This window comes from Panthera leo, chromosome B3, assembly GCF_018350215.1.
Source record: "Panthera leo isolate Ple1 chromosome B3, P.leo_Ple1_pat1.1, whole genome shotgun sequence".
In the NCBI taxonomy this organism is placed as follows: Eukaryota; Metazoa; Chordata; class Mammalia; order Carnivora; family Felidae; genus Panthera; species Panthera leo.
In genome coordinates, this window is record NC_056684.1 from 85768165 (window position 1) to 85791042 (window position 22878).

Below are 22878 nucleotides of genomic sequence, written 5' to 3' on the forward strand. Positions count from 1 at the left end.
TCAGTAATTCAACCATTAGGGGATAAAGGCAATAAAATGATATATTTTGAGGGAACCTGAATTATGGTAAACTATTACCAGAAAAGGTTAGCGGATGAGATGGACAGTGAAAGCTAATTTCATAAACATAAACACAATGCATGAATTGTGTACTTTAAAGTAAATAGAGGGGCACCTGGGTGGCTCAATCGGTTAAGCGTCCGACTTCAGCTCAGGTCATGATCTCGTGGTCCGTGAGTTCCAGCCCCGCGTCGGGCTCTGGGCTGATGGCTCAGAGCCTGGAGCCTGCTTCCGATTCTGTGTCTCCCTCTCTCTCTGCCCCTGCCCCGTTCATGCTCTATCTCTCTCTGTCTCAAAAATAAATAAAGGTTAAAAAAATTAAAGTAAATAGAATTTTATAAAATACATTTAATTCTAAGACAAAGCAATTATGTTCTTTCAGAATCTTGCCTGGCTTTAAGAAACCATAAAATACCAGCTAGTGGGGAACTGTATTTAACAAATGATGACAGTTTGCTGTGCTTAGACTGGATTTCTAATATAAAATCCTGCTTTTAAACCTAAACAAAAAATTTTAAGTAGAAATAACTCCCAAGAAAATTTATTTTACTATTTATATTTCTTGTCACTTAAATAACATTGAAATATTTTAAAAATTCAAGTTCTCCATTTTGGATGTTCACTTGAAGCTTACACTTCTATTTCAAGTATCATCCATATAGCAAATTAGCCTTCCGTACACTGTGTGCCTAAAAAACATTCTTTGAGGGTGCCTGGGCTCAGTCGGTTAAGCGACTGACTGGATTTTGGCTCAGGTCATGATATCACAGGTTGGTGAGATCAAGCCCTACGTTAGGCTCTGCACTGACAGCATGAGGCCTGCCTGGGATTCTCTCTTCCTCTCTTTGTGCTCCTCCTCTCTCTCTCTCTCTCTCATAAATAAATAAACATTTAAAAAAATTCTTCAAATTCCATGAACTCCAAGATTATTCATTTAACAACCAGTTTGCATAACTCATTACAAGTTATGCACTTCTGTTAAGGGGATATACTCTTGATTACTGGGGTTTTCCACATAAATAAAAAGTTTTACACTCTGTATCTTGTGTAAGCTGTTCGTGTTTGGCATATGCTCATTTTAATTTGGCAAGTATCACATTTTACATGACACATATAATACCATGTGCGAAAAGTGAAGAAATAAAATCCGCAATGTATTATTTCCTGAAGTATTTGGAAATACTGCACACTTAGTTGGGTTGTAGATAAATTTGGTCTGTCTGGCCTTTAAAAGACATGGAAGATACACAGATTATCACTGATTTAGGCAGCATAACAGGGGTTTAGCAACGACTGATACATATGAAATTTCCACTAAACTGGGTACAATTGGGTTTTCCTTTACCTTCTTAAATGCCCAGTATTTTTTTAAAAAGCCATACTACCTGAAAAAAGAAAACCAACAACATTGTGTCTTAGAAGGAAAATCAATGGACCTTTCAGGAATTTTCATACTATCATGTATCTTAAGAATAATTATGGAATAAAGGATCCTCCCCTGCACGTCCATCTCCTCCATATGCTCATTCCAGAAGGAAAGGCAGAATTAGAGTGGTTAACAGTGTTGGATGCAGAGTCTGAATGATAATCTTGGTTTAGCAATTTCTTATCTGTGTGATGGAGGCACAAACTGTACTGACTTCAGCACTCAGCACAGTGTCTGACATAGTATAATCATGGGATAAACAGTGGTTACTCTTCTTGCTGCTATCACTATTTGTAACTCTGAAACTTCTCAGATAACCCTGAGAAGTGTTCTAGAGACCATGATGGTGAAGGTTCCGGCTGTACTACTGATGGCATCCTCCCCAGTTCCAGCCTCATCTCAGAATCTAGTCATTCTAGTGGGGACGGGGGGGCAGGGATGGAATTGCAGATGGCTTTTCAGCCTGGGAAGGCTCTACTCTATTGGCTGCTGTCTCAACTGTGCCTTTCTCTAAGGAGGGAAGCATGTAGTAGAAACACACACACACACACACACACACACACACACACACACATACACACACACACACACCTCTGAAAATCTCTGTTTGAGCTCTGTATCAAGTTTCACAGATCACTTATTCCAGGGGTTCTTAACCTGTGGTTGAACTTTGGAAAGAGGAAGGTGTCCACGAATTCCTAGAAATTACATGCTAAATTTTTCTTTTTTAGTGTTCATTTTTATGACAAGAGAAATCCATGACTTTCAACAATTTCTCTAAAGATTCTGTGTCCTTGAAATAAGGACTCATCGAGCTTCAATTTCCTCCTCTATAAGATGGGAATAAAAATAATGGTCCTATTGGCCTTACTGCGTGTTCTGAGGATCCATTAGAGCGTGAAAGACTATAAGTCATCACTATATAAGCATTTGCTATTCCTAACCTTGATGCCATTATTTCTTTTTATCAGTTTGTGTGCACACTTCTGATTACACAGTATCATCCACAAGGAACTCAAAATCTTCTATCTACTTTTTGAAAACCATGTCATAGCTTGCCCAAGCAATAAGCATTGAAAAGAAGATTGAGGCACTACCTCCAGAAAATAGTCTACAGATGTGTTTTGTTCAGTTCACACAGTGTTCTTTCAAGAATGAGTTGGTTGTCAACATTTAGAAATCAGGAATTTTCACATAAAAAAAATCAGATTTCAGGTTACCTGAAAAACTGAAATATCTCGCATCCCTGAGTCACCTTTCTGCAAGACAACAACTAGCCAGAGCTGAGTACAGGGACATGTGCCCCCTGTATCCCATTGTTGAATCTGGCCCTCCTGCTTCCCTTGTTTGGCCACATAAGTGTCTCTAGCCTATAGATATGAAGTCTAAATCATATATGATTAACTGAGTATAATCATTCTGTTTTGAAAATATATAAAATAAGGTGTCACCTCCCCTTCTTTTTCTTCTTAGAAAGTTCTTTCAAACCTCAAACATGGAATATTTAGAATAAACATTCAGGTATTAAAGGACAAAGTATATTCTCCACACATACGGCTCTTCAGATTAGCAAATTCTTATTCATTGAAAGAACATCCTCTAAAAGGAATATTGAAGGGCAAGGCACACAACATGATTACAAGATCCAAAAAAGAGGTAAGTGATGTGATTGGGGAAAAGCCATAAGTTTATCCAATGGAAAGTCATGACCCTCACTCATAATTTAAGCTTGTACAAATCAATTAGGTATAAAGGAATAAATGGATTGCTAACATATCATTTGGAAGAACTTGACATGAATCAGCAACTGAAAGAGCCTCCTAATTTTGACCTGAGCAAAAATGTCACTTTTAAGAATAAGAAAAATATGAAATATAGGAAGGTGTCTGTTTCTCTTAATTTTTGTAGGTGACAAGAGATATCATAAGGCTGACTTTTCTCTGGAACTTACTAGGAGGAAGAGCCACTTTGAAAATTGAAAATGCATGGTGAAAATTTAAGGTTTGGGAAGTTCTGGATGTACTCCCTTTTAAATCAAATATTCTTTCATGTTATTAAGAGCCCCCAAATAATGAGTAGGCTGCTACAGATTACGATAAAGAAGAAAAAAATGATACCAGGGAATCCACTTAGATATGATTAGAATTGACCCTCTTTCGATACAGTTCTTAAACTCTAGTCCAAGATTATTTGCTCTAACGAATGCTCTATTTTTAAGATTGTTGATATTGACATTAGAATTTTGATTCAGAAGAAGACCATATCAATTACATAAACCTGTGAAAGATTTCAAGATTTACATGGTTATTACCAAACTAAAATTTATGCTGGATCATGCACTATTGTAAATGTTTCGGCAAGAGCGATGTGGTGTAACAGAGGCCATCCACTCGAGCGGTAGAACCTGTAGGAAGTTTTTCTTAACCTAATTGCAGGGGCCATTTGGGTTAGAGCAAGGTTGCACTGTAAATCTGCCACTCCTAGAGGGCCAACTTTCTCGATGCATATTGAACCAATATTCTTGCTATGAAACTGTGTAAGCTAGATTCTGTGCCACTATAGTACAATGCTCCTCAATAAACTTGTTTTCACAAAAAGTTTGCCCACTCATGCGTCCCAAGGCTGTTGTAATCTTCATTGTTGAGGCTGATCTAATAGCAGGGACATTATTCTATTTCTTGACATGTTTAAAGTTCTCTAATGAATAAAGCTAACAGCTTATGGCTGCTTCAACTGTCACTTGATTACCCCGAAGGGATTTTCTTTTCTTTTTTTTTTTTTTTGTCTTTAAAATTGGCCTCCTAGTTTGTTTTTAACTACCTTGTGCACAGAGGTCTGAAGGGGAAAGCAGATCAAAGATCAGCTCGCAACATAAAAAGCAGCTGTAGTTAATTACAGGCAAATGAAGGACATCTGACCAGATTCTTTATGAGCCGCCTTGTCACACATTCAACAGTCTATAATCTCTGTGACCTTGTCCCTTGGTCCTGAACTGTCGCCAAACCTGAGAAATGGATATGTCTCAAATTATATATGAATTTAAAAAAACGGGAGGAATGTTCAGGGTGTGACTTAGGAAAGAGTGAGTGATGTGGAAGAAGAACACAGTAAATGCGGAGTTACCTGGGATATATAGAAGTCACCTGGAGTTTCCATCGTAAAGTAGCAAGTCTTTTCTCACACTGAAAATAAAGTCATTTGTTATAAAGAGGTAGAGGTAGATAATCAGATTATAAAAGTTAACATGTGAGAAGTGAAATGCAATACTTACTCTGCTATGATTTGAGAGAAATGAACAATACTCCTACAGTGTCCACTATTTGACTTCTCAAAAATTTTTTAACTATTCTTGTTTTTAAGATGCTATTAAAATCTAAATGACTCAAGTAAAAAAATAAGGTTTTCTAATTTTATTTCAATTTTTTATTTTAGAAAGAGAGACAGTGCACGTGAGTGGGGAAGACGGGCAGAGAGAAAGAGAATCAGAAGCAGGCTCCATGCTCAGCATGGAGCCTGACACGGGGTTCGATCCCACTACCCTGGGATCATGACCATGAGCTGAAATCAAGAGTCAGATGCTCAACCAACTGAGCTATGCAGGCGCTCAGTTTTTCTAATTTTATTATTTTTAAAATTTGTTTAAATGTTTATTTTTGAAGGAGAGAGAGACAGAGTATGAGTGGGGGAGGGGCAGAGAGAGAGAGACAGAGACAGAGAGACAGAATCTAAAGCAGGCTCCAGGCTCTGAGCTGTCAGCACAGAGCCCGACGTGGGGCTCGAACTCACAAACCGCAAGATCGTGACCTGAACCGAAGTTGGATGCTCAACCGACTGAGCCACCCAGGCGCCCCATCAGTTTTCTAATTTTAAGAGCAATACATGTTCATTCCACATATTGAAAAGTCCCAGAAATATCTAAGAAAAAAATACCCCCAAAACCCAGCCTCTGAGAGAATCCTGTTAAGATTTATATTTAAATCAAAACAAAAAAAAATTGAGCACATACTACTGAAAAATCAGTGAAGTTGCACTGTTTGTTGATGGCCAACATGGTTACAAAGCATGGATGAGTGAATGAAAGGTATGGGTTCTGGTAGGTCAGTACCCTGTATCAGCAGTAGGAAAATGGCTGTTAAGGGCCTACATTGGCCCCTTAAAAATGCATCACCAGCATGGATAAAGGAAAAGCCACTGTATCCTCTATAAATCCCAAAGTGATCAGATAGCTCCTGTTTCTGCCTGTTAGCTTACTTCATATAGGCCCAGAATGGCACACTCCATGCCCCAACCTCCACTTTCTTTTGACTAGAGGTTGGGGATTATAGGAAAAATGCCTACTTTACAGGACTGTGTAAGGAAATAGGGGATCATATTTCTAGGTACGCTGTGGAAACTGCAAAGTATTAATTATTTATTAACTATTGTTGGCAGTAATTGAGGTGCCATGGAAAACATTAAAAATGATTAAGAGTCTACTTTCAAGGAGTTTTTATCAAGTACTTTGAGGTACAATACATAAACAAAAAAACGTTAATTAAAATTTGAAAATAGATTCAACTTTACAATGCAACGTACCAGGTAATCATCAAGTTACCTGTAAACATCTGAGAAGGAATGATACCATAGCCTATAGGTTTTGGTTTATTTGTTTCTAAACAAACATATCAGAACTAACCAACATGAGTGAGTGTGATCCTTTTCAAAGCTGTCACCTTCACTGCCTATAAACATGAAAAAGGTATTGCCAAGGTTTAAAAACTTTTTTGGATTCTATGGGATTCCCTTGTTGTATATAACTTTTAAACACCTAAAGTTGTAATTTTGAAGACAGATTCAATTTCTGGAAAGAACTGAGTATCAGATAGAACCAAGAATAGTGAATACAGAGACTGATACCTAAAGAAATGTCACCACATATTAATGAAATCATTTTATAAAAGACAAATTATTTCTGAAGAGAATTCCAAGAGTGGGTATCCAAAAAAATATTTTGATTAAGGCAGTGCCTTGAAATAAGCTACTATTCAATATTCAACACTGTGAATAAATTCTGATTTATTCTCCAGTTTAAAAAGTCCTGGTTACTTTATATTCAACTCTGTAATTTCATAGGACTTCAGAGGAGGGAGATACGAGAAAGCTTTGCAGTCTAATTTGGACTTGATTTGTTAGCAGATGAAGAGTGAATTTTAGAGAAGTTGAGTGATATGTAAAAAATGATGGTAGGTCACAGAGAACTTTTAGGGCAGTGAAAGTACTCCTTATGATACTATAACAATAGATACATGTCATTATACATTTGTTACAAATCATAGAATGTACATCACCAAGAGTGAACCCTAATATAAACTATGGACTTTAGGTGATAATGATGCATCAATGTAGGTTCATCCATTCTAACAAAAGTACTGCTCTGGTGGGGGATGTTGATAATGGGAGGTGTTGTGTGTGTGTATAGGAGCGGAAGGTATATGGGAATCCTCTGTATCTTTTCCTCATGTACACTCTAAAAAAATAAAGTCTATTAAAAAATGATGGTGGGGAATCACAAGGCATTGATGGGAGGAAAGAATAATTAGAAATCATTCCAGGCAAAGGATAAAAAAGAGTATAAATGAGAGAAGAAGGCAAAGCTCTGGGAAATGAAAGGATTTCAACACAAGGCTCTCCAATAAAACTTTCTGCAATTACGGAAACATTTTATAATCCGTGCTATCCCACATGGCAGCCACTAGCCTCATGTGTGGCTACTGAGCATACAAAATGTGGCTATTATGACTGAAGAAATGATATTTTGTTTTTGTTTCCTTTTAATTAATTTAAATGTAAATAGCCATATGTGTATAGCAGTTACCATTCTAGATAGTGCAGGATGGAGCATGGAGTGAGGGTGCTGTGAAATAGGGATGGAGAGTTACATAGGATATAGCCAGACACTGGAGGATCTTCAGCTAAGTTAGGGAACATTAAATTTATCTCAGGGAACATGAGAAGCCAATGAAAAGATTTAAGAGGGGGAGTAACTCACATAATCAATTTATTTGCTTTTTGGCATCAGGCTACAACAGAAAGGATGGATTAGGGTTGGGATAATGGTTGAGGCAAGGGTGCCAGGGAAGAGGCTATTGGATCATCCAGACAACAGATGTAATATCTAAAAGGGTAGAAATAAAGGCACGGCACTTGAGGGACACTTGGGAAGTGGAGAAAAGGATGGATTGGATGTTAGGAATAAGAGAGGTGGAGGGAGAGATATATGAGACCTGAGGATGATGGACGATGGAACCATTCACTGAAGAGCAGCTCTGAGGAGAATGACAAGTTCAGTTAGGGACATGTTGAAGGTGAGGGGCTGCTAGGCATCCAAGTGGGATGATACACATTTGTGAGCCATGCACATGTGGGTGGCCATGGAAACAATGGGAGGGGATAACACTCTTCAGGGTGAGTCTGAAAGTAAGAAGAGGGACTAGGACAAAACCCCAAAGAATACCAACACCCTGACATGATTCTTCTGTTTTTATATCAGTCTTCTATTCATCCCTGCCTATTGTAGCAAGCCATATTAATCTGCACTTGTCTTTTAAATAAAAAAAACCCAAGCTCACAGTCTCAGTGCTCCATGGCACCCCACAGTATTTGGCAATTTCTCACCACCCAACCCCCCATTTTTAGGAGGCACTGGCATATGAACAGTGTTATTCTAAATTCGGGTTTTTTCATTCAGGACACAATTTCAGAGAAAACAGAGTGAACTCTACTGCAAAAAAGAAAAATTACTGGTGACAGAGACTATATGAGTTAAGCATGTTTTAAAAGAAGTTAATAAGAACACAGTCATCAAAAAAACTCCACAAGGTTTCTCTCTCCTGTAAACAGATTAGCAAACAAATGTCCAGTGCCCTTACTACATTTGGCAAGCCATCAAATAAGCTACTAACAATTAATCACATCACAAAACAAGAAAATACACTGATTTTTTAAAGTGGAAGCATAACACAAACTCTCCTAGCTAAATACAAACAATGATACCATTCCAGCGAATTCAAGTTTGCTTTATCAAGTTTTTACTATGCAAATCATAGCCTTAATGGAGGGTGCCATTGCTCCTATACAGAACTTGTGATCACACATGGTAAAGGTATATAAGTACCACTCTTAATTATTCAGGTGTATCAGACTGTCAAATGCTCTTATTTGAGGAAGCGTAGCTAGTAGATTAACTGAGATACTACTTATTTCACTTTAAATATTCATAAAAGCTAGCAGGCAATCCAAGTGTAAGTCTAGGGACCTTAGGGTCATTCCTATTTCAAGAACCTGACAGGCACTTCTCCATAAATAGATTATGATAGACCCCAAGTTGGGACATTCTTTAATTTAACAGCCTCTTATTAAGCATTTACTAAGTATCAAAATAGAGCTTTCACCATCCTGCTAAGCAGTTTGGACCTTACAGGTATGAAATAAGAAGTCTCAAAGTGTTGGAAGATGAGAGATGGTGGGGTAGTGACAAGATCTCATCTTTGTTTTCAGAAAGAGAACATTGGCAGCAGAACTACAATGCAGAGAGACCAAATTCATGAGCCCAGTTAGAAGATTTACATTAATAGGGATGAAAAAAAGATTAGTCCATGAAATTGGGAAGTGGTGACGGGGATGGAGAGAAAGGGATTAAAGATACTTAGAAGTTGATTGGGAATTGAGAAATAATTTGGAGATTATCGCCTGGGGTGATTGAGTAGATGTTTTTGATCCCAGGGGGTATATCTCTAAAAATATTAATTATTTCTTAGCCTCTATTTGTGGTACTTTCCTAAGAAGTACCTTGGAGGTGTTAAAAACTCATTAGTGGCTTATTTTGGAATTATAGTCATTTCTTTATTGAACAGACCTGTCAAGTAGTTAATGATCTGTAAAACTCTTAACTGAACCGGGAAGAGCTCTTTAATTCCTTAAATCAAAGATCCTTTTATTGTATTTTGTAAATTCTGATTTGCTTCTCTAAATGAATTGTATGTATCTTTCAGTGTGTGTTTTCTAGCCCCTGAACTGTGAGGAAAATTTTATTAGTTTTCAATATGATCAAAGGGAAACCAAACCCAACCTGTTAGCTTTCTAAAAATCAACATACTAGAGATTTTAAAAGCTCTTGTGAAACTAAATCAGCAGTTGTCGTGAAGCTGTACTCTATTCCTAAAATGATATTTCTTTTTTTACTTTTATTGCTGCTTCTACTAATAATAATTCTATTACTCTTACTACAACTATTACTATCATCACCACTATTAAAACTAGCTTACTTTCAGTGCTTTTATATATCAAAGCTGTTGCACATATTTTGTGTATTAATTCATTCATTAACTCATTGCTGACAAAAGTATTCACAGCAGCACTCTGAAGAGAATACCAAATTTTCCCCACTTTATTAATGAGAAGATTGAGGCACAGGGAAGAGAAATAACTTCCCAAGCCCCCACAACTATTAAGAGGCAGAGTTGGGATCCAACCCTGTTGTGCCCTATTACTTTGGTGGTCACCAATCAACTATACCTCCCAGCATTCCGGTCCTGGTGGAATGCCTTTTCCCATTGACTCCAAGCTCACCCCATGACTGATTTTGGACACTGAGACATTAGCATGTGTTATGTAAGCAGAGGCTTAATAAGCCACTTTCACACTGGTATTTTCTCAGCTGGCACACTTATTTTGGACATCCAGCTGCCATGTGCTGAATAGTCTAAGCCAGATGGAGAGGCCATATGAAGGAGAACAGAGACTCTCCAGTCTTGCCCAAGAGCCTACGCCAACAGCCAGCCATGTGAGGGAGTCATCTCTGCCACTGCAGCCACCATTTGATTGTAACTGCATGAAAGACTCCAATCAAGGCCAGCAGAACTACCCATGTGTGTCCAAGCAACCTGCAGAATTGTGAGACATGATAAAAATGGCTGTTTTAACGAAACCCAATTAGTCTGTGCTCTTAACCACTTTGCTATCCTGAGCTACAGTTACCTTCCTAAAAAATCATTACAGATAGCTAGCTAGCTAGCTAGCTAGGTCTATATCTCTATGTATCTCACTGAGTATTTCTTTACTGTGTGCTTATTATAGCTACTTACTGTCTTAAATCCATATTTATAAAATGTGTCTTCTCTATGTGGTATACTACATGACTTATTATCTATCTTAAATAAAAAATATATCCTGGGAATTAAAAACTGATAAACTACCTATCCATTGCCAAGAAAGTTCAGTTTTACCACAAGAACCAATTTGTAGAAAGGATTAGACCTATTTCACTAACTCTGTTAAGAATTTATAACAACAATGTTTACTCATTCATTCAACAAATAGTTAAAATTTATTGCACAAATGTTATGTACCAGTAACCATGCCAAGCAGTTTGCATACATTTGCTCCTCACAACCATAAGGTTGTACGAGGGATGGGGATGTACTAAAAACCATGCTGGAGGTCATGGCTAGTAAGCGTCAGAGCCTGACCAGGCTCAAGTTCATCTAACTTGAGTCCAAGATCTTGCCCCACATTCTGCTGCACTTGGTGCCTCTCTACAGGCAGCAGGCACTAATAAAATCCTAGTTGATTATGGCAGTTAAGGCCTTAGAATCTGACTGAAAGCATTACTGAATATACAGTCTCATTAAAAATGAGTCTCACTCAAAACTCCCATTTCTAGAAATTGAATTCAATGAATACATTGAATTGATGTAGTCTAAAATTGAAGATAAATCTATAGATTATTTTAAAATTAATATACAAACACAAATTAATGTCTAATGCATAAACTTTTTTGTGGGTAAACGTTTGCCTACATGTTAATTTGCAAAGATTTTAAGCCTCTGCTTGGCTAAAGGTAATCCTTCTTAGGCAGGAGTCCTCCTTGGACTATCCTCGTTAAGTTAGGTGCACATCTTAGCTCTCTTGTAATGTATCACAGTGAATTCTAATGTTGTATTCACCAATCTACCTCCTAATTCTCTTCCACCCACACTGGATTGTGTGGACTTTCAGAACAAGACTTATTTATTAAAAATTGATTTTATCATATAGTATCTTTGGTGAAAGAATAAATCCCTGGGTAGAAGGAGGCCTCAAGGCAACATTTCTCCCTTCTCTCCCCAGCAGCCACCCACTGGGTTGCCTTTCCACCTGCCAATGGCTGAGAAAATCTGTTCATTCTATTAAGAGATAATATTAATAATGTAACTTTAAGTAATAATGTAATTTTAAGTAATGGAGAAACTTTAAGTTTTTGTTATTTTAAGTCATTTCTTTCCTTCCAATTTCAAAAAACTTTTGACCTATACAATATGGGTTTAAGGACCAGAAAATGATACATAAAAAAAAGAGAGAGAGAAATTCCTAACACAAAAACTACTATATAAGCTTCTATATTGTTTACATAGTTAAAATCCAAAACGTATCTTGGGAAGAATAAACACCTTACAGTAGAGGTAGAAGTAGTGATGTCTGAACTGACTTAGGAAGGATAAGAACGAGTTGTTTGAGTAGATGTTTATAATCCTTTTCATTATTAGTGGTAGAAAAATAGGGGGTAAAAAGTCTGAGTGAAGTGATTCCTTAGTCTATCGTAAATCGTATGTTGTCAAAAGAACCTTTTATAGATCATTTAATTGTAATCAGAGTAAATCAATCACAGCAAATGCTAAGTATTAATTTTCTTAGGTACTAAGTTAAGTATGAATGAATGGAAAGTACCATGTGGGTGTGTCTTTGATAGACATGGAAATTCAGAATCAGATAGGTCAGAACATTCTGAATTATCACAGTAAAGCTTGAGGGATATTCTAAGAAGGACAGACACACTCCAAGAAATATTAGGTTTTTACAATATATGATTATGCAGAATATTGCTAGGTCATGTAATAAGAAGTCACAGTAATATGGGACAGTTGTAGTTATGTAAGGGTTTCCCTTAATAAGCAACTCTTCTAAGCAACTCTTGTAAGGCAGATCTTCCACCTGAAAGCTAAATGCTAAATACACTGACATTGGCAGAAGGTGAACAAGAATAAATGAACATAAACTTTCTGCAAATCAGAAAGACTTTAAGGAAATTTCCAGCTTAGAATAAATACGTGTTTAATTTGCTTCCAGATTCCCTTATACTTGACTGGTTTTAATCACCGTGACGAAAATTAATAAATGATTTGTCAGTGTTTGGGAGACAGTATAGTCTCCATCTGGTATATTTGAGGCCTGTGAAAACATTTTCCAGTACTACCCAGTGACAGAAAACATTGGTAAGGTAAGCTCTTACAGCTGAAATGCAGCAGTTGATTGCCAATGGAAGCTACAGAAAAGGATGATTAATATAAACAGGCTTTTGCCTGTGTTTCACAGCAACATTACATAAAGCAGGGCTATTTCAGGAGACTTTTATATTTTAATTTCCAAGAGTCCATAGGGTAAGGGGTTTTTTTCTTCATCTTGTTTGATCTTTGATATTTAAGACCAACTTCTGTGTTTTGTTTATTTTTTCTTTGCATTGGAAAAAGAACATAAAGTGAGTGACAACACATAATCAGGGCTAATTGGTATTTTTCAGAGAAAAAAAAAGAAAACACCTTTTATGATGAGCCAAATGCAAACATTTTACAAATAGGGTATCTTGCACCAAATAATCATGTCAGGAAAAAAAATGGTTATGTTGCATGCATGGAAGTATTTGTTAGTTTCAAATTTAATCACAGCAAGTGGTTTTAATTTATATTTCCCTAAAATTTGGCTATTACACAAAGCAAGCACTTTAAAGGACTGATTGTCTTCTCCCTGAAGGAAAGAAACTGAAAGTTGATTTCAAACTGAAAGGGATAATAGAGACAAAACATTTTAAATAAAAATAAATAAAGGGGGTAGGTAAACCATCCAGTGGCCAGCTTGTTTAATATAAAATTATTTAGTTTCTCTTTTAAAAAAAACTATTTTTTCACTCTAAAAATGATCAGAATGATGCAAGCTAACTATTCTTCCTTAATATACTATCAAATATGTAGGGGTCTCCTTGCTGCACTGTTGGTAAGGGCTGTGTTGCCGAAACAGGTGATGACAGCAGTACTATTTTGTGTTATTTTAGCCGTCACTAGCCTTCCTAGTATTTTTCACCACTCCCACTTGCTGGCAGTATATCATGGCACAGTTTCAACAGAATTCTACTATGAGCTGTGAGCTAACTGGGAAATGTCAACATGTAAAGCCATGTCTAGAATTAACCTGTCTTTAACAAGGGCAAACTCCCACACTCTCTCTTCTCTCTCAAAACTTAATTACAGCAGGAGTACAGCAAAAAGGGGTGGAGAAGATTGGATGAGGAGATGCTAGAGACAATTCTATAACCAAAGATAAGATAATCACACAAAATCCACCATGAGCATTTTGCTATGGAGCTAGAAACTAATATTGTTCGTCTTGTCAGAAAACAAACTCTTCTAATTAAGAACCACATGGCCATCAGAGTAAGACTCTCTATCCCTCCAAAGTGAAAGGATCATGCCCTTCAGCTTATTGTAATGCATGCCACGTCCCCTCTCCTCCGGAACATCTGACTTTAATTGAACAGCTATTGAGATTCCTGCTGTGACACCCTAGAAGTATCATCACACTTTTTAGGCATCAGCCTTGGCTGTGATCTGCCCCATGTCCTCTTTAATGACAAGAGGTCAACATTCTATCTCAAACCAAGTTACACACTATATGATGGCTTCTCTTAGCACTGTTGACCTTCTCACTGCTTGTTGACCTTGAAAAATGACTGGTAACCACCAGACAAATCAGCAAAACTCCTGAAGGTCATGGCCCCTGTGTAAACTAATCAGCATCTCTAAATAATTTGTCAGAATCAAGTTGAGAGTCATACGCTCAAAGGACATTACTGCCTACATTACTTCTCGGGTAAGAAGTGGGTCCATAAGGATATCTGTGGAAAGACTATAGAAATAAAAAAGAAATGTTAAAAAACTTTGGTAAGATTTGAGAAAACAAAGAAATAAAAGGTGGCTTTTAGATTAAAAAAAATTGATTATAGCATTTCCTGGATTCTCAGCAATATGAGAAAATTTCACCAACTAAAAAACAGAGATTTAAGACTCTGGACTATTGTCAATACAAGTGGCCTCTGACAATGCTACTAGCATCCTGGGGATCATAAAATGACATGAAAAAGAGCTCAGATGTTGTCTCATGAGATCACTTCTCATTCAAGCTGTTTGTCCTTTATCTTCTCATAAATTAATGTATTATAAACCCCACCATCAGGGAAAATAAATAGAAGTATTTCTCATTCTTTCTTACACATATATAGTTCAAAGCTACTCATAGTGTTCTAGCACAAAACAAACAACACACAATGTATTTCCAACATAGTTTTCATTGAGGTTTAATTTAAATTCACTATTTAACAACTGTGGATAATGTGAATATGTTGGTGGGTTCCACTAAAACACATAAAGAGATGCTGTTTGATTGTAGGCCATAATGGCATAAATTGTGAATTTTGTTTAAATGACATAAACTCAGTTCAATTAATTTTGAAAATGTGGGCACATACTCTGACAAAATTAAGGTAATTAGCTTATAACTACTACCTAAGAACTGTTGAGTTCCAGATCTATTATCTAGATTTGATCTCTCTATGGCTCAGAGCCAGCTTTTAAATGATCTCCTGGACAGTTCCACCTGAATGTCTCTTGAGCATCTAAATCTCAATCTGACCAGAACAGAATCTCTCATCTCTCTTCCCAGCCCCACCACCAACCTCCTCCTCCTTTGGCTCCCCCCATCCATCCTACACACAATAATGCAAATCAGAAGCTTCACTTTCAACCTAGAAGCCCTCTAAATCGTGGGATTTCTCACACCTTGATTTCTCTTAAATCTCTTCCTTTCTCTGTTTCTACTGTCTTTATCAAATGTCAGGCCTTCCTTATTTCTGAGTGGACTTGAACAATATCCTCCACTATGGCTTTTTCTGCTTCAAGCTTCTCTTCACTCTTCTTGCATATCTGATATTGATGTTCCACTGCCTCATTGATTGCCCACTACTCATAAGAAAAGATTCACCTAAACCCCATCTTTTGTCCAGGACTTCATCTCCAATATTCAACCCCCTCCCTTGGTGTATCTCCTGTTTTCTGACCCTAGAAAAGTAACTGCATATCTTGTTTGACCCTGGCCTTCTGGACACCAAGGGTCAGAATGCCCCACATTCCTATCTGCCTTTTGAATGCCACTTGGGCAACTCTAAACAGAGAGAAGCCTCTTTTCCACAATTTGTTATTTATATCCTGTTTCTTACAATAATTTTGTACATATGTATTCCTTTTCCCACCAAAATGTAAGCTCCTCAAAAAACAGAATCTATGTATTATTCACATTTTGGTCCTTAGCATCTATCACAATGCATAGCGCACAGAAGGCAACTTAGTAATGTTGAATATAGTAAATAAAGAAATGTAGCAATAAAGCACTGAAAGATGCTTCAGTTCTTGGATTCAGAGCTATATAAATAAGACATAAACTATAGAGGCAAACTAATGGCATTATGGTTTGACTAGTCCCTAGTCAAACATTAGTGAAATATTATTTATAAAGAAAATAATTAAGTTCCTGGCAAAAATAATGCTAATTATATAAAAGCCAAGAGGTACCTTGTATTGTACCATTAGTAGAAAAGATTAAAAATATTTACAGACAAAGGTGAAGTTTTGGAAAATGAAGATTTCATTTTCAGTAACAACCTGACTAAAAGCAAATTAAATGTTCTCATCTGAAAAACTGAAACTGGCATCACAATCTTATTGCTTTTTGCCATTTCATGATTATAAGTGTTTTCAGGGTCTGAGATGTGTGATTTAGCATCACTTGTGTGTATGAACAATCTGCATTGTTCAAGGCACTAGACTTTGGGGAAGAGACAAAGGCTCCTTATGTGACTGTGATGCAGAAGTACACTCTCTAAAAAGGAATATAAAATGCAAAGCCCCATAAGTTCCTTAGGTTAGGCCAGCTTCCTTAGTGTATAAGATTTACTATAAAGATTGAGCTAAAAAAGTTGCAAAAAATCTTAACATCAGTATAGCAGATGTTAGACATACTTTGAGCTCCAGATGTCCACAAACAGCCTTGCTACACTTAGTCAGACTCATGGGTCACCCACCCTAGAATCACATGTCTTTACAGAGATCAAGGGATGATTGTGGGATGCCATGGTTTTCCTCCAAAATGCCAAGCTCAACATGATAAGCAACTATTTCTCAAACATCCCCAGTTTCCTAAATAACTTACTGAAAAGCTATCATCCTCAAGTTGATTTAAATCCTTCCTGAAAAACAAAATTTACTACAGACTCCCGATCTGGACCTAGGGAATTGGCTGGACTTGAATCAGAATTGTTTTCAGAATTGCAGGATGAGAAAGCCCAACACAGAGGAGTTTAAAGAGAGGATTTCACCAAGGGCAGGGAAATATTGTCCACAATAATTGTGTAAATCTAGAGCCATTTTTAGAAATAACCTTCAATTTAATATAAATAAATTTCATACTTTCTCATTGTAGATGATCAGAAACCAACACAACTGTAAAAGTAGAAAAAAATGCAGAAGCTATAACTTTGTCACACATCTTTATTACCTTTAAAATAACTAATGAAAAACATTCACACACACATACAAAAAAACCCCACCAAATGGTGGGGAAGAAAAAGAAGCTGTAAAGGGAAAAGCCAAAAGATCCTTTTAAGTGTAAGACACATAAATTTTTCTTTCTCTCTCTCTTTTTTAACTACCCTCCTCTGTGAAAAAGGTTTTATGTGATCAGTCAGAACTTCTAGATAGTAACTAAACAGAGAAAAAAAGACATTAAAAAGAGATAGAGTCCAACCATAGACACCAAAACAGAGTTCATGGTCTTCCTATTGCTCCTAGAAATAATTATCTCAAGAAGAAAAGAAGATACATGATCAGTTTTATAACCTCAGATGCCAGTCTTCTCTAAATCTTAAACCAAAACTATTTACTAAATCCACTTTGCCATTAGGTATAATATCTTACTTTAAAGTGCTTTGGAGTGAGATTTAAACAGCTATTTCCATGTTAAAAATTAGTGAATTGCTTATTAGATTATATCTTCATTAGATTTCTTTATCCATGCTTAAACATAATATATTTATTGAGCCATCTTTTTTAGTAAAAACTCCTAATCCAGTTTTAGAAGTACTGAATGAATTCTAAGTATATTTTAACTTTTGTATGAATACTTGCTAAGAGATATATCAAACTGACATTGAAATAATATATTACTCTGGGGTCAGGATTTCATAATGGCATTTCCTAAGTCCCAGCAATTCCTGTATCTACTGAAATTCTAAAATTCCTCCTTGGTATTCCTAGCGTGGAATGGGAGAAATAAATTAAATATAAATATAAATTTATACACACAATACACACACATACATACGTGTGTGTGGTGTGTGTGAAATAAATATAAATATAAATATATACACACAATACACACACATACATACGTGTGATGTGTGTGTGTGTGTGTGTGTGTGTGTGTGTGTATGTTTATGGATATTTCAAGTCTTTGGGTATGGATACTCAAAGACTTGAAATACCAAGGACTGAATTTTTGGTAATTACACAGGAGGCCAAAGAACAGATAGTATAAGTTTTGATTGAATCATATACATACACTCGATTTGCAATCAAATGTTTCCTTGCTAAAGACCACAGACCAAATTATTATATCACATATTTAAAGACAAAAGACAAAGAATAGTGATGAATGAAAGTAAAGATCTTGCCAATGAATTTCATTCTCTGTAAACAAAATTACACTACCATAAAAGCTGTTATTTTGTAAAGATGTCCTGAAGATATTTTGTTTTGTCAGTTCTGCAAACTTTTCTGATTGCTAATTTCAGCTCTGGAAATCAGTCAAATAAACACAAACACACAAAATGTAGTTGAAGAAGCAAGTTTAGAAGTTTTGCTGTCTTGAGAAGTAAACCAGTTAATATTTCTTCCAGAGACTGTTAATTTTAAGAACTTCATATTTCTAGTTACGTTAAAAGTTTTTTTTAATCGTGATTTATTTTTGAGAGACAGACAGCGTGAGCATGGGAGGAACAGAGAGCGAGGGAGAATCTGAACCAGGCTCCAGGCTCTGAGTGTGTCACAGAGCCTGACACACGGCTTGAACTCACGAAGTGCGAGTCCACGACCTGAGTCGAAGTCGGATGCTTAACTGACTGAGCCACCCAGGTGCCCCTAGTTCTAGTTACCTTTGTGGTAGGGCAAATGTTCTCTAGACAATATATCTATCCTACTACAGAGATACATCCATCAAAAAAACTATTGATCCAGGTAAAATAATTCCTGGTATCAATTACAGTTTAATATCCATGGAAAATTTAGAATTATAAAGCAGGCTCCATTTGAAATTTTATGTTCACACGCAGGTGGCAGGAATATGATATAATTTTTTAAAATATGGGAGGGGGGGGTGGTGATCCAGGATGGTGGCACGGAAGATCCTGAACTCACCTCTTCCCACAGACGCTAAATCTCCAGTGACGTATGAAATAGTTCCCACTGAAGAAGATGTGAAAACTAGGTGCACAGCTCTTTCATTACAAATAGTAAAGAGCCACACTGACATGGATATGAGAAGCAGAGATGTGGTCTTGCCAAAAATCTCACCCTTGATACAGCGACACACAATTGGGAGAGATCTCACAAATACAGAGCTTCTCCCTGAGGAATGAGGGGTTCATGACCCACATCAGGTACTCCAGCACTTGAAATCTGCAACAGAAAGATGAGCCTCCAAAACATCTGACTTTGAAAACCAATGGGGCTCATGTACAGGGGACCCAAAGGAAATGGAGGGTCCCAAATGGAGTGGAGATACTCTCTTAAAGGGTTTGTATGCAGACTCATGCACCCAAGGGGCCAGCACAAAAGCATCAGTTTGAAAAGTGCCTAGACTATAGGAAAAGATTCATTTGCTATATTATAGTGACTTCTGGAGGGCAGGGGACTGTTGGAACTCTCTTTGGGGAATAGAGGTGCTGGTAGGTGCCATTTTTGCCTTCTCCTTCTCCCTTGACAGCATGGGTGGGCATGCCCTGGCCCTGTGCCTTCCAGCCACTGTGTGAAAGCAGGCAGGCATGCCCTGACCTTGCATTCTCCTCATGAAAGCCAGTGGGAGATAGACAAAATGAAAAGATGTAAAGTGTAGTACCAAAAACAAATTGTAGCAGGGTGTGGTTAAAATGTAGAGTTTTAGAATGTGTTCAAACTTAAGTTGCTATCAACTTAAAATAGGCTGTTATATATATAGGCCATTATATGTGATTCTAGTGGTAACCAAAAAGCAAAAACTTCCAGTGGATATACAAAAGATAGTAAGAAAGGAATCGATGCATAACACTAAAGAAAGTCATCAAATCATGAGGAAAAAGAGCAAGAGAATAAGAAAGCAACAGAGAGGAACTATAAAACAGCCAGAAAACAATTAACAAAATGGCAATAAGTACATATCTATCAATAATTACTTTAAATGTAAATGAACTAACTTGTCCAATCAAAAGACAGAGTGTCTGAATGGATAAAACAAAACAAAACAAAACAAAAACAAGACTCATCTATATGCTGCTTATAAGACACTCACCTGAGATGTAAAGATGCACATAGGCTGAAATTGTAGAGACGGAAAAAGATATTACATGTAAACAGAAACCAAAACAAAGCTTGTGTATCTATACTTATATCAGAAAAAAAGAGACTTTAAAACAAAGACTCTAAGTAAAAGACAAAGAAACACATTACATAATGATAAAGGGGTCAATCCAACAAGATATAACATTTGTAAATATATATGCACCCAACATACAAGCACCTACATATATAAAGCAAATATTACATGGTCAGCATTACCCTGATACCAAAACCAGACAAAGACATCATATACACACACACAAAATCACAGACTATGTCCCTGATGAACATAGATCCAAAACTCCTCAAGCAAATACTAGCAAACTGAATTCAACTATACGTTAAAAGGACCATACGCTGTAATCAAGTGGAACTTATTCCAGGGATACAGGATGATTCAACATCTGCCAATCAACTGACATGATACATCACATTAACAAAATGAAGGATACAAGTCATATGATCATCTCAATAGATGCAGAAAAAAGTATTTGACAAAATTCAACATCCATTTATGATAAAAACTCTCAACAAAGTAGGCAGAGAGGAACATGCCTCAACATAATAAAGGTCATATATGACAAGCCCACAGCTAACATCATATGCCACAGCGAAAAGCTGGAAGCTTTTCTTCTGAGATCAGGAACAAGACAAAGATGCCCACTCACCATTTTCATTCAACATAGTATTGGAAGTCCCACCCAGAGAAACTTGGAAAGAAAAAAATAAAAGGCATCCTAATTAGAAAGGGAGAAGTAAAACTGTCACTATTTCCAGATGACATAATTATATAGAGAGAAAACCTTTAACACTCTACCAAGAAACTGTTAGAACTAATAAACAAATTCAGTAAAGTTGCAGGTTACATAATTTTTATACATCTTATACACTAATAATGAACTATCAGAAAAGGAAATTGAGAAAATAATCCCATTTACAATTATATATAAATAATGAAATACTTAAGAACAGATTTAACCAAGTAGGTAAAAGATCAGTACACTGAAAACTATAAGAAAATAATTTAAGAAACTGGACACGCAGATAAACGGAAATATATCCCATGCTCATGGATTGAAAGAATTAATATTGTTAAAATATCCATACTACCCAATGTAAGCCACGGATTCAATGCAATCCCTATCAGAATCCCAAAGGCATTTTTCACAGAAATAGAACAAACAATCCTAAAATTTGTATGGAACCACAAAAGACCCAGAATTGCTAAAGCAATCTTTAGAAACAAGAACAAAGCTGGAGGCATCACACATCCTGATTTCAAAATATGTTACATAGTTATAATAATTACAACAGTATGATATTGGCATAAGGACAGACATAATGACCAATGAAACAGAATGTAGAGCCCAAAAGTAAATCCACACATACATGGTCAATTAATTTATAGTAAAGGACACTAGAATATACAATAGGGAAAGGACAGTCTCTTTAATAAATAGTGTTGGGAAATCTGGACAGTCATATGCAAAAGAATGAAACAAGGCTACTGTCTTACACCACTAACAAAAATTAACTCAGAATGGATTAAAAACTTGAATGTTAAGACCTGAAACCATAAAACCTACTACGAGAAAATACAGATGATAAGCTCCTTGACTTTGGTCACGAAAATGGTTTCTGACTCCAAAAGCAAAGGTAACAAAAGCAAAAATAAGTAAGTAGGACTACATCAAACTAAAAAGCTTCTGCACAGCAAAAGAGACTATCAACAAAATGAAAAATCAACCTACAAATAGGAAAAAAAATTGTAGATCATACATCTGACAAGGGGCTAATGTCCAAAATATATGAAGAACTCATACAATTTAGTTGCAAAAAAAAAATCATTCTGATTTTAAAAAAGGGGGGGGGACAAAGAATCCGAATAGACAATTTTCCAAAAGAAGACATCCAGATGGCCAACAGGCATATGGAATGATGCTCAACATCACTCACTAATTATTAGAGAAATGCAAATCAAAATGACAATGAGATATCACTATGGCTTTTAACACAAAGATAAGAAATAACAAGTGTTGGGGCACCTGAGTGGCTCAATTGGTAGAGTATGCAACTCTTGATCTTGAGGTTGTAGGTTTGAGCCCCACGTTGGGTGTAGAAGATCACTTAAAAATAAAACCTTAAAAAAAGAGAGAAATAATGAGTGTTGGCAGGGATGTGGAGAAAAGGGGGCATTCTATGCACTGTTGGTGGGAATATAAAATGGTACATCCAGTATGGAAAACACTATGACAGTTACTAAAAAAATTAAAAATACAACTACATATGATCCAGTAATTCTTTTTGGTGTTTATCAAAGAAAATAAAAACACTAATTCAAAAAGACATATGCACTCTTATGTTCATTGCAGTATTATTTATTTACAAAAATTTTTTAATGTTTATTTATTTTGAGAGAGAGAGAGAGAGAGAGAGAGAGAGAGAGAGAGAGAGAGAGAGCGCATGAGCAGGGGAGGAGCAGAGAGAGAGGGAGACAAAGAATCCAAAGCAGGCTCCAGGCTCCAAGTCGTCAGTACAGAGCCTGATGGAGGGCTTAAACTCACGAACTGTGAGACCATGACCTGTCACATGCTAAGTGACTGAGCCACCCAGGTGCCCCACAGCATT

At 36.6% G+C, this 22878-nt stretch overlaps 1 protein-coding gene and 1 long non-coding RNA gene across 3 annotated transcripts in view; both read right to left on the reverse strand.

Moving 5' to 3' along the window:
- SLC25A21 (solute carrier family 25 member 21) overlaps positions 1-22878 on the reverse strand; it is a 485962-nt gene that overhangs the window by 208062 nt on the left and 255022 nt on the right. The window lies entirely within an intron of this gene.
- Positions 309-22337, reverse strand: LOC122222473. 2 transcript variants are annotated; one of them, XR_006203774.1, is made up of 4 exons: positions 22296-22336; positions 20204-20227; positions 4610-4668; positions 309-347 (listed from the first exon to the last, which is right to left on the reverse strand). It is a non-coding gene; the product is annotated as an uncharacterized LOC122222473 (long non-coding RNA). The 2 variants fall into 2 exon arrangements; XR_006203775.1 differs by lacking the exon at positions 20204-20227 and having other exon boundaries at positions 22296-22337.